Source organism: Gracilinanus agilis, chromosome 2, assembly GCF_016433145.1.
Source record: "Gracilinanus agilis isolate LMUSP501 chromosome 2, AgileGrace, whole genome shotgun sequence".
Classification (NCBI taxonomy): Eukaryota; Metazoa; Chordata; class Mammalia; order Didelphimorphia; family Didelphidae; genus Gracilinanus; species Gracilinanus agilis.
The window spans coordinates 680,608,122-680,617,451 of NC_058131.1; the positions used below are offsets into that span (position 1 = coordinate 680,608,122).

The 9,330-nt window shown below is 34.2% G+C and overlaps 1 long non-coding RNA gene across 1 annotated transcript; it reads right to left on the reverse strand.

Annotated features, from left to right (window-relative positions):
* Positions 1 to 1,293: 1,293 nt before the first annotated feature.
* LOC123236448 lies at positions 1,294 to 3,097 on the reverse strand. The gene is made up of 2 exons (XR_006505425.1): positions 3,046 to 3,097; positions 1,294 to 1,351 (listed from the first exon to the last, which is right to left on the reverse strand). It is a non-coding gene; the product is annotated as an uncharacterized LOC123236448 (long non-coding RNA).
* Between the last annotated feature and the right edge of the window lie 6,233 nt (positions 3,098 to 9,330).

Sequence of the window (9,330 nt, forward strand, 5' to 3'; positions counted from 1 at the left end):
CCTGCCTCCATCTATCTGTCTTATATAAAATGTTTGTTGCCTCTGAAAAGTGTTTTCATTAGTCAAATTACCAAAAGATATTTTTTTTTAATGAAAATTTTAAATAGAAAGGAAAAGGTTAAACACAAAGTAACAATATAACACATTCAAACCAATGACTTATTGCTAAAATTCCAAACATGCAGGAATAAACTTTAACTATGAAACTTTCTATCGACATGAACTAACAACAAAATGTCACATCTAAGAAAAAAAATTCCCAGCAACTTTCTAAAGAATAGATACAAACTTACTAGGTGTTAGTAATATTATGGTGTTAATACATTTATGCCTATGTTAGAAAGTATTAGTAAGATAAGTAATCATTATAGCAGCTAAATGCACTAGTTAAACTAAAGATTTAAACTATGTACAGTATTTAGCAAAGCAATTTCTGTCCCTAATCTAGCTAATCAAAACTAACTATTCTCTTCCTATGTGTCAGTACAGACTATTACTAAGGGTTAATGAAGAAGCATGTACATGTATACAATGCTTTGAAAATGAATGGTGGGTTGAGTGGAAAGGTGTCTGAACCAAAGTAAGAGAAAACTCTAAGTCATGGACAGAGAAACCCTTCACTCTTACGTGTGTGTATTACTATTTACATATGTACATGTGAAGTTTAAGGAGTGTTCTATGTGTTGCACAATGACCTAACCATGTGGTGAAGTGTTACATACTCACCCCTTCAGAACTCTTCTGCTAAAACTATGTAGTGTTGAATGGATGAATTTTTGACAACTCCATTTCTTTCCCTTCCTAAATTTTCAAAATTTCCTTTTTTTATGGTTGTTTGGGGATATTAATTTGTAGATTTTTCCATTTTTAAAGTACTTTCAGTTTGTTCACCATTTTTTTGTCATATTGATATGAAATTTCAGGAATATAAATTTATCTTTTAGGACTGCTTTAGCAGCATCCCATAAATGTTGGCATGTTATATAGTTATTATATGCTCTTTAATATAGTTTTGTTGTTTGGTCTTTGACCCATCTACCATTTGTCATAGATTTTTTTCTTACTCTCCATTTAGTTCTGCATGTCTGGATTTCTATTTCTCTTATTTATGATTATGTTTATTGAATTATGGCTTATAAAATATATATTTGGGATCTGCTGTTATTAATTTAAGTTTATCTTGTGCATGGAGCATTCTTCCTTATTATAGAAATTTTTGCAAAAACCCTGAAAAATACATGTAATAAAATTCTTATTCAGTTTTGTCCTTGCCTGTCAAATCTGGCTTTCAACATTCAGTTCAAATCTGCTATTTTCTTCTTCCTTATTTTTCTGTCCAGTTTGTCAAATTCTGAAAAAAGAACACAAAATTCTCCTTTTACTAGTACTTTACAATATGTCTTTTTACTTTTCACTTAGCCTACTTAAAAATCATTTAATTGCTATGTTTTTCAGTGAATACATTTTGAATATTGATACTGTTCCCTTTTCTATTGTTTTAAAGTTTTTTTCCTGTTTGTTTCCCTTGATGTAAATCATAATTGCAATTTCTGTTTGTCTCATTTGAGGCATAATAAATGTTATTACATTCTCTCAGTTTAAGTCTGCATGTGTCCCTATACATCAGGTAGAAACATAAGTTGCTTATGTTTTTTAAAACCAATCTGAAACTATTCTCCCTTTTTTATAGTTAAGTTAAATCTTAATTTCCAAAGTTTTAATTTCAAAATTTGTTTTTCTACCCATTTCTCATTTTATTATTTATTTTTGTTAGCAGAGAATGGTACAATTTTTCTTGTCTCAGTCATTTCCTAATATCTAAACATAAGGATATTTTTATATCATTTCCCCTGTTGTACATGCTATACAGGTTCTGAAAACCTACTTTTATAATTTTCATATTTTTTAAACTTTCCAAGTATATTTTTACATTATTTTCTGCATTGTTTCCTTCCCCCAATTTTGTTAATTTGTTTTCAACTTGTCAAAATTTATGGCATATTAATATTTTTCCTCTCCCCAATCCTAAACTTTATCTGAAAGGTTATACATGTAGTTTAGTTTGTTCTATTTGATGGGGTTTGTTTCTCATTTCCTAACCATTATTCCCTCACGTGTTCAACTTATAAAGCAAGACTTCAAAGATAACATAGTTATTTTTTACTCTTTTTAAATATACTTTACATAGTATTTTTATATTTTATATAATTTACATAGTATTTTTACTCTTTACAGCATTGAATTCACTATGAGTCTACATCTTGGTCATTTCCTACTTTAAAAAACTCATTTACCTCATTAATTATATTGATAATGTGTTTCATTTATAGAAAAAAATCTGTTACTTTCCCTGGGAAGTCATCCCATTGGAAAAATGGACAGAAATAAATCATAAAATTTGTTTGGTAAGTAAAAAATTCAATCTATCTTTAAATTTGTATTTTTTCTTCCCTTTCATCAAACTATACTTTCACAAAGAGGGAGTTCATTTTTGCTACTGTGTGAAAAATATATATTTTTTCAGTTCTGTGAACTTTCATGAGGAGAAGATGCTATAAAGATAAATAAATTTCAATGTATACCAGCTTATCCCAATATTATTCTATAAAGGTCCTCTATCTACATTGAGGGGAAGAGAAATGGTATGGGAAGAACTTTTATAATTCTGTTAATTTGAAGATTATAATTCTTATTTCAGTCAGGCCTACAGGATGCTAGATGATAAACATCTAGATGAAAACAAATATTGGGTCTTATGTAGGCAAAACATCTGAAATTTAAAATAAAAACTTTTCTTAAAACAGAAGAAAAATTAAAGAATTTCCAGCTTTCACCCAGATGTTTGGCATGTGTAGCCAAACCCATTGACTCCTGTCCCAGATATTTTTAATTTAAAAATTGCTAAAATTGTGAGGACTTCTAAGTCTAACTTCATAATGTTAACCCTAATAATTCCATCAACCAAATCAATAAGGATTTTGTAACATTTTCTTAAAGTTAAAATCATGATCATTAAATTAAGATGATCACGAAAGTTTACCATACCTCTTTCTTTGCTGGTTTGAATAGTGTATATTGGCAAGATTATGCATGCTGGAGAACCAAGAGCTGAAAGATTTAAGAAAAATGCTTTGCTGAGAAGTGGTGCTGAAAACGTTGAAGGATTTTCACAATAACCTTGGTAACTGGATGGCTCTTATCCAGATTCGCTGTGGTTAGTTTGTTTAGGGATAAAGGTACCTATTTGGCTTGTTTTTCCTAGTATGGCTTTTCCTTGTGCCAAAACAATCCTCATTTGAGTGTGATTTGTTTTTTAATGGCTAGCCTTTCCACTCAACATGGTAGGTCATAAACTATTGGGCAATGTGAAACTTGCCCAGCCAACTTTGAGAACATGAGAGCATGGGGTAAGAGTCAAGGCACTTTGGACCCTGGGGTATTGTCCCGGGGGGGGGGGAGGGTTATGGGAAGAAACTTTATTTGGAAACTGCTTTAAAATCCTGTGGTTTCATGTAAATGACACAGAGGAGATTCTACATTAACAAAGAATTTGTGACTGTTTTTCTCTTTTCCCTTTTCCAATAAGTTGGTGATTTTAATCAAGCCCCAATTCTGCTGATTAATAATATTATGGCTCCTCTCAATACTGATTCACAGAATTTTGAGAATGTATTGGTAAGAGTCCATTTGATGGGGAAAATTGATGCATACAAGTATTTGTTGTGTCATTTTAACAGTTGAAATAGTATGTCTCAATCTGTTTTAAGAAAACATATTATTGTAATTAGTAGATTCTTCTAGGAGGAACTTGTTCCTTGGATTGAAATGATGGGAACTTTACATTATGGGGAGTAAAAAGTAACCACTCCATCTTTGAATTCATGATAGAGTAGAGGAAAGCTATTTATAATATAATAGATTCATGAGATTTTGGATGGGAAAGTTTCAAAAGGTTTAAAGTTAGGATAGGTAGCATCCCGTGGGCTAAAATCCTTTAGGAGGTATCAGTTCACAAAGCATGGAGAGCTCTCAAGAGTAATATTCTGAAGACAATGAGAAATGATTCCAGAGAGTAGGTAAATAGGGAGCTCAATTCAATAGGCACCTATAAAATGTCTACTGTGTGCTAGGAATCATGAATAACACTGGGGAAAAGTAGAAAAGCAAAATAGTCCTTACCCTCAAGGATCTTGCATTCAGTGCATGAAGTGAGAAGGGCCATTTTATGGCAGGGTATAGAAAAGATCCAGAGCATATGAGCAAGTGAGACATGGGAAATTGGAATGAAGATTCCATATATTTGCTTTTTATTGTTATTATTATTTTTTATTCATTCAGGCAAAATTCCTGTTTTGAAACAATTATTCTGAGGGGCAGCTAGATGGATCAATGGACAGAGAGCCAGCCCTGGAGGTGAGAGGTTCCAGGTTCAAATCTGGCCTCAGTCACTTCCTATCTATGTGACCCTACGCAAGTCACTTAACCCCAATGGCCTAACCCCTTACCACTTTTCTGTCTTGGAACCAAAACTTAATATTGATTCTAAGGCAGAAGGTGTGTGTTTTTTAAAAGAGAAACAATTATTCTATCTATAAATGACCACTTTGGAGAAGGGAATGGCAAATTACTCCAGTATCATTGCCAAGAAAACACCAAATGGGGTCATATAGAGTTAGACATCTGTGAAACATCTCAACAACAAATATGACCACTTATACCTCCTCCAGTTTAGGGAAGCCTTGCATTTGGCAGCTACTGACAAGAAGTTTAACAATGAGGATAGTCAGTGAATTAGTATTCATTAAGCATTTATTGTGTGCTAGACACCGTGTTAAGTGCAGAAGATACAAAGAAGTCCTGACAAAGAATCAAATTTGATATTAGCATGAGCCAAATCCTTATATTGATCCCTGATTAATGAGAACACTGAATTCTTACTAACAACCCAGACTCATGGACTTATTCTCTTACCCGATTATATTATTTTCAAGGAAAACACATATTTGTGTGGATAAAAGAGCACTGGATTTGGAATCAGAGAACCTGGGTTTGAATCTTGACTTTGCCACCTCCTACCCATGTGAAACTAAGCCAAATTATTTAACTCTTTGTTCTTCTATTTCTTTATTTATCAAACGAGAAGCTTGAGTTAGGTGACCTCTAAGATAATCTCCATTTAGAAGTCTTCTGTGACTTAATGAAAGGACTTTTTGGATTTAAAACTGCTCATGTGGGCTGGTTCTTAACAGAAAGATTTGAACAGAACTCATATATCCATGAGTAACTTCTGTGATGTGTGTTCCTTTCTGATAACCTTCCTGTAAAAAGGTGAGTGACGTTAGGACTGGTTCTGACGAACCTGAATGTACTCTTTCATCATAGGTCATTCTTTGGGATGCCAGCTATACCTAGACCTTAAGTGGGGTGAACAAATGCTGTCACTCCCACAGAAAATGCCTGAGGGATGTGGATTGGACATGGCTGGTTGTTTTTCTTTTGTGGGAGGAGTCCCAGCAGAACCTAAGAACTAACTTGCAGAAAGATGTTCTGGGGGGCTCGGACTTTTGTAGTTGCACCACTTCTCTGCTGTAGAGGTCTTCCTTGATTCCTTTTACACCCCTTCTATACTCATATCCAGTATTCTCAACATTGCAAAAGGTCTTCTCCAAGGGGGAATGCCAGCAAGGGTAGCACTGTCTCTCTGGCTTACAGGCAGCTCTGTCGGGGAGAAAAATACAAAGCCCTTTCCTTTTTGCTTTTATATTGAGCAAAAGGACATCTTCTGAGTTAGATAAACACAATCCTCCTCCTCTTCCTCAATGAAAATATTAATCAACAATCAAGTAAATGCTGACCTTGCTAAAGAATATGCAGAAAACCATGGTCCTTGACCCAGAGATGCAAGAGATACAAGCACAAAAAAATAAGTAATCACTACAAGTATAAATACATGAGATTAGTAAGAGATTTTTTTTTCAAGGCAAGCCAACAAAACTAATCCCCTCGGTCACCTCGTTCCGGACCCCAGAATTTCTAACTTCAATTCCAAATTTGGTAATAATTGGAAGACTCCTACTTTGGAAATGAAAAAAAAAGGGGTGGAGAGGTGGGGAGCAAAATGGTGCAGTTCATTTGGGGGTTAGGGTTGATAAAAAGTATATTCAACCTCCTGACAAGTACATTCAGCATCTAAGACAAAAATTTCCTAGGAGGTAGGACTCCATGTGCCTCCATTGAGACTGTCCCAGTGATACCAGATTGTGTTTTTATCTCACTATAGTGCTGTTTCATATCATTTGGCAAATAATTGTATTTGCTTTCACAGACACCAAGTATACAAGCATGCTTATATATATGTTTATATATGTATACATATGTTATATATGTAAATATTATATATACACAAATATTACACTCAAATAGACACACAAATTATATATAATATTATATATACATATGTTATATATACATATATACACAGATATTATATATACACAAATATTATATATACAAACATATATATAAATATATGTGCAAATATATACATATATTTATATACAAGCAGTAGAACTGAGAACTGTATTCACTGTGTGTCTCTCTGGGTTTAAATTAAAATCAGAGTTCTTTGTGGGATCCCAAAATGATTGCTCTTACTTATAAGAAGTTGAACCTAAAAATCTATTCATCCAGTGTCTCTTTGGATTTAAACTGAAACTAGAGTTCTTTGTAGAGGTCCCAAAATGAGTTGTCAGTATTTTTTAAAAAATGTATTCCTAGTTCCTATCTGGTTATAATGGACAATAGCACTCGCAGAGTTTATGTCTCCAGATCTGGAAGGTGAATTTTTGGGATCCACAAAGGAACCAATTTCTAGGCCAACTCTATGAGGCTCAGGGAGTTTCTGACATGTTGGATCAGCCTCTCTTGTTTCAGGAGTTCATCCAAACTGACTATCAGGAGGATTTCGAGGGAGGGTCACCCAGCAAGAGGTAGAACATTCTTTCTGTGACCTTATTCCCCAGAGAAGAGCACCTTGGGTTTATGTCAGAGTATAAGAATTAGGCCTTCCTTTCTCTTGGTACTTTTATCCTCTACAAATAAGATTGGAGCCAATTTTCTTGAAGTCCAATGAGGATTCGGGTCATTCTATTGAATTTTTTCCCCTACTAGAAAATTCTTATGAAAGTAGACATGCCATGCTTCACAGAGTGTCTCGGGAGATGCTTCCTCACCTTCTCCTGCCCTCTTAAGATGCCATTAAGAAAAAATGCAGGGGAAAAATACCAAAACTCTTGTATTTTGAATTAATGCTTCCTCCCTAAAGGATTAGAGCAGTGATCAGCCTAAGATAAGGAAGAAATCTTTGATTACTTCAGTTAATAAAAATATGTCTTCAATCTAACTTTGATTAGATCAAAAGGAAAATCCTTGTAGGGAGTTATAGAAGAGGATTAAATGATTTAGGATGCTCTCCCATTGTAAATGACTAATGCTCTGCTAAATGAATTAGAATTGTTAAGTAAACTTGCACTTGAGCTCTGTAACAATTTTAATTTTTTTGTCTTTGTTTATGAATACAATAAATTGTTATTAAACTTTGCATGCATGAGATAGAGAAATTTTCAAAGGCAGGACAAAATTCTGCCCGTTTGGATTTTCTTTCTCTCTGAGCAACACTGCTTAGAATTAGAATAATTTAATTAATATAATTGTCTCTGGCAGACTAGTACTATCAAAGCAGAAGACAGTGTTTTTCTTCCCTCTCTTGATAGGTAGGCCCTGGAGTCCTGGCACATGGCAATATAGTAGAATGTATTTTACATATTGAGTACATGCATAATGTGTGTCTCAAATAGGCATAGATTCAGCCTAAGTCCTACTGCTGAGTAATGCCAGGGTCCTGAGAAATTTGGAAAGAATTTTCATATACTTTTTAGCAAGTAGTGGCAGCTACCCTTCTTGGAGAACTGTTAAAGAGAGCAGTGAATGTGGCCAAGCCCTGGCTCTGGTTCTAAATTACTCCCTTTGGGCTACTGTACTATGCTGTTACAAGAGTAATATCACAAGCAGAAGCAGGGAAGGCATCCACCCACCACTTGTTCCTCACTGAAACCTATGGAAGGCTGAACCTCCAATATCCAGACCAGCATTATTAACATGATAAAAACAGCTGACATTTCCATATCTCTTTAAAGGTGGAAAGGCATTTTATATACATTTTCTTTTTTGATTCTTACAACTGGCCCGTGGGATAGGTGCTATCAGTGTTAACACCCCCATTTTAAAGAGTCAAAACTGTTGCTCAGAGAAAAGTGAATTAGTACCAGTAAAAGAGTCCTGAATTTGAATTCAGAGCAGCAGGATTCAAATCCAGCTTCTATCTACAAAACTACTTGTGGGTAAGTTGCTCAGTTCCTTTGGGTCTCAGTTTCCTCATCTGTAAAATGAGGACATTGGTGTAAAAGGACTTTAAAATGTCTAGCTTTAATTCTTCGATTCTTTGACTTTTTGGTGCCACAAAACTAGTAAGCATCTGAAGTGGGACTTGAACCCAAGGATTTGTTAACTTTAGGTCCAGTCTTCTTTTCTCCATAATCATGTTGCTTGTATTATGGATGCAGAAGAGGTAGAATTCCAGTGTGGAGAGATTTTCTTCTTCATGGTTGGTATTGAGAAGCTATTCAAATAACATTCCTTCATCAATTATTTACTGAATGTCTAATGGGTGACTATTCATTTCACAATCTGTGGGAAATTGCAAAAGTGAACTGGAAGGGACCTCTTAGAGATCATCTAATCTAAACTTCTTATTTTTGAGATAAGGAAACTGAGGACAAGGGATGTTAAGAGATTTTTCTTAAACCTCAACAATAAGACAATAAATTAAGTTCTGATTTGTAGTATTTATTTATTTTCAAAGTTTAAACACTTATACTGGAAATTTAACAACTGGGTTCTTGAACCAGTCTGAGTTGGCTCCAGCACTCTTCTGAACTCAGGTCATCTGACTTCAAATTCTGTACTTTCATCACTATGCTATCCTGACTAATATTTCAGTAGCTAGAAACAACCAGTGTCCTTGATTCTTAGTAGCAACAACTCAAGAGGATTATGGTTCCACTAGATGGTGTACAGTAAGTGCTCATTAATTGTTGTATTAATTTGTATAAAATACGCATCCAGGAACAAGTAAATGATGAGAAAAATAGTATCAAAAATCAGGGTAATGTCCAAGGAAGAGAAATCTATTCCTTTCCAATAGACTTGTTTTGACATAGAAAATCAGGAAATGTTCAGTTTAGCATTGGATATTGTCCATTGGTTATTGAA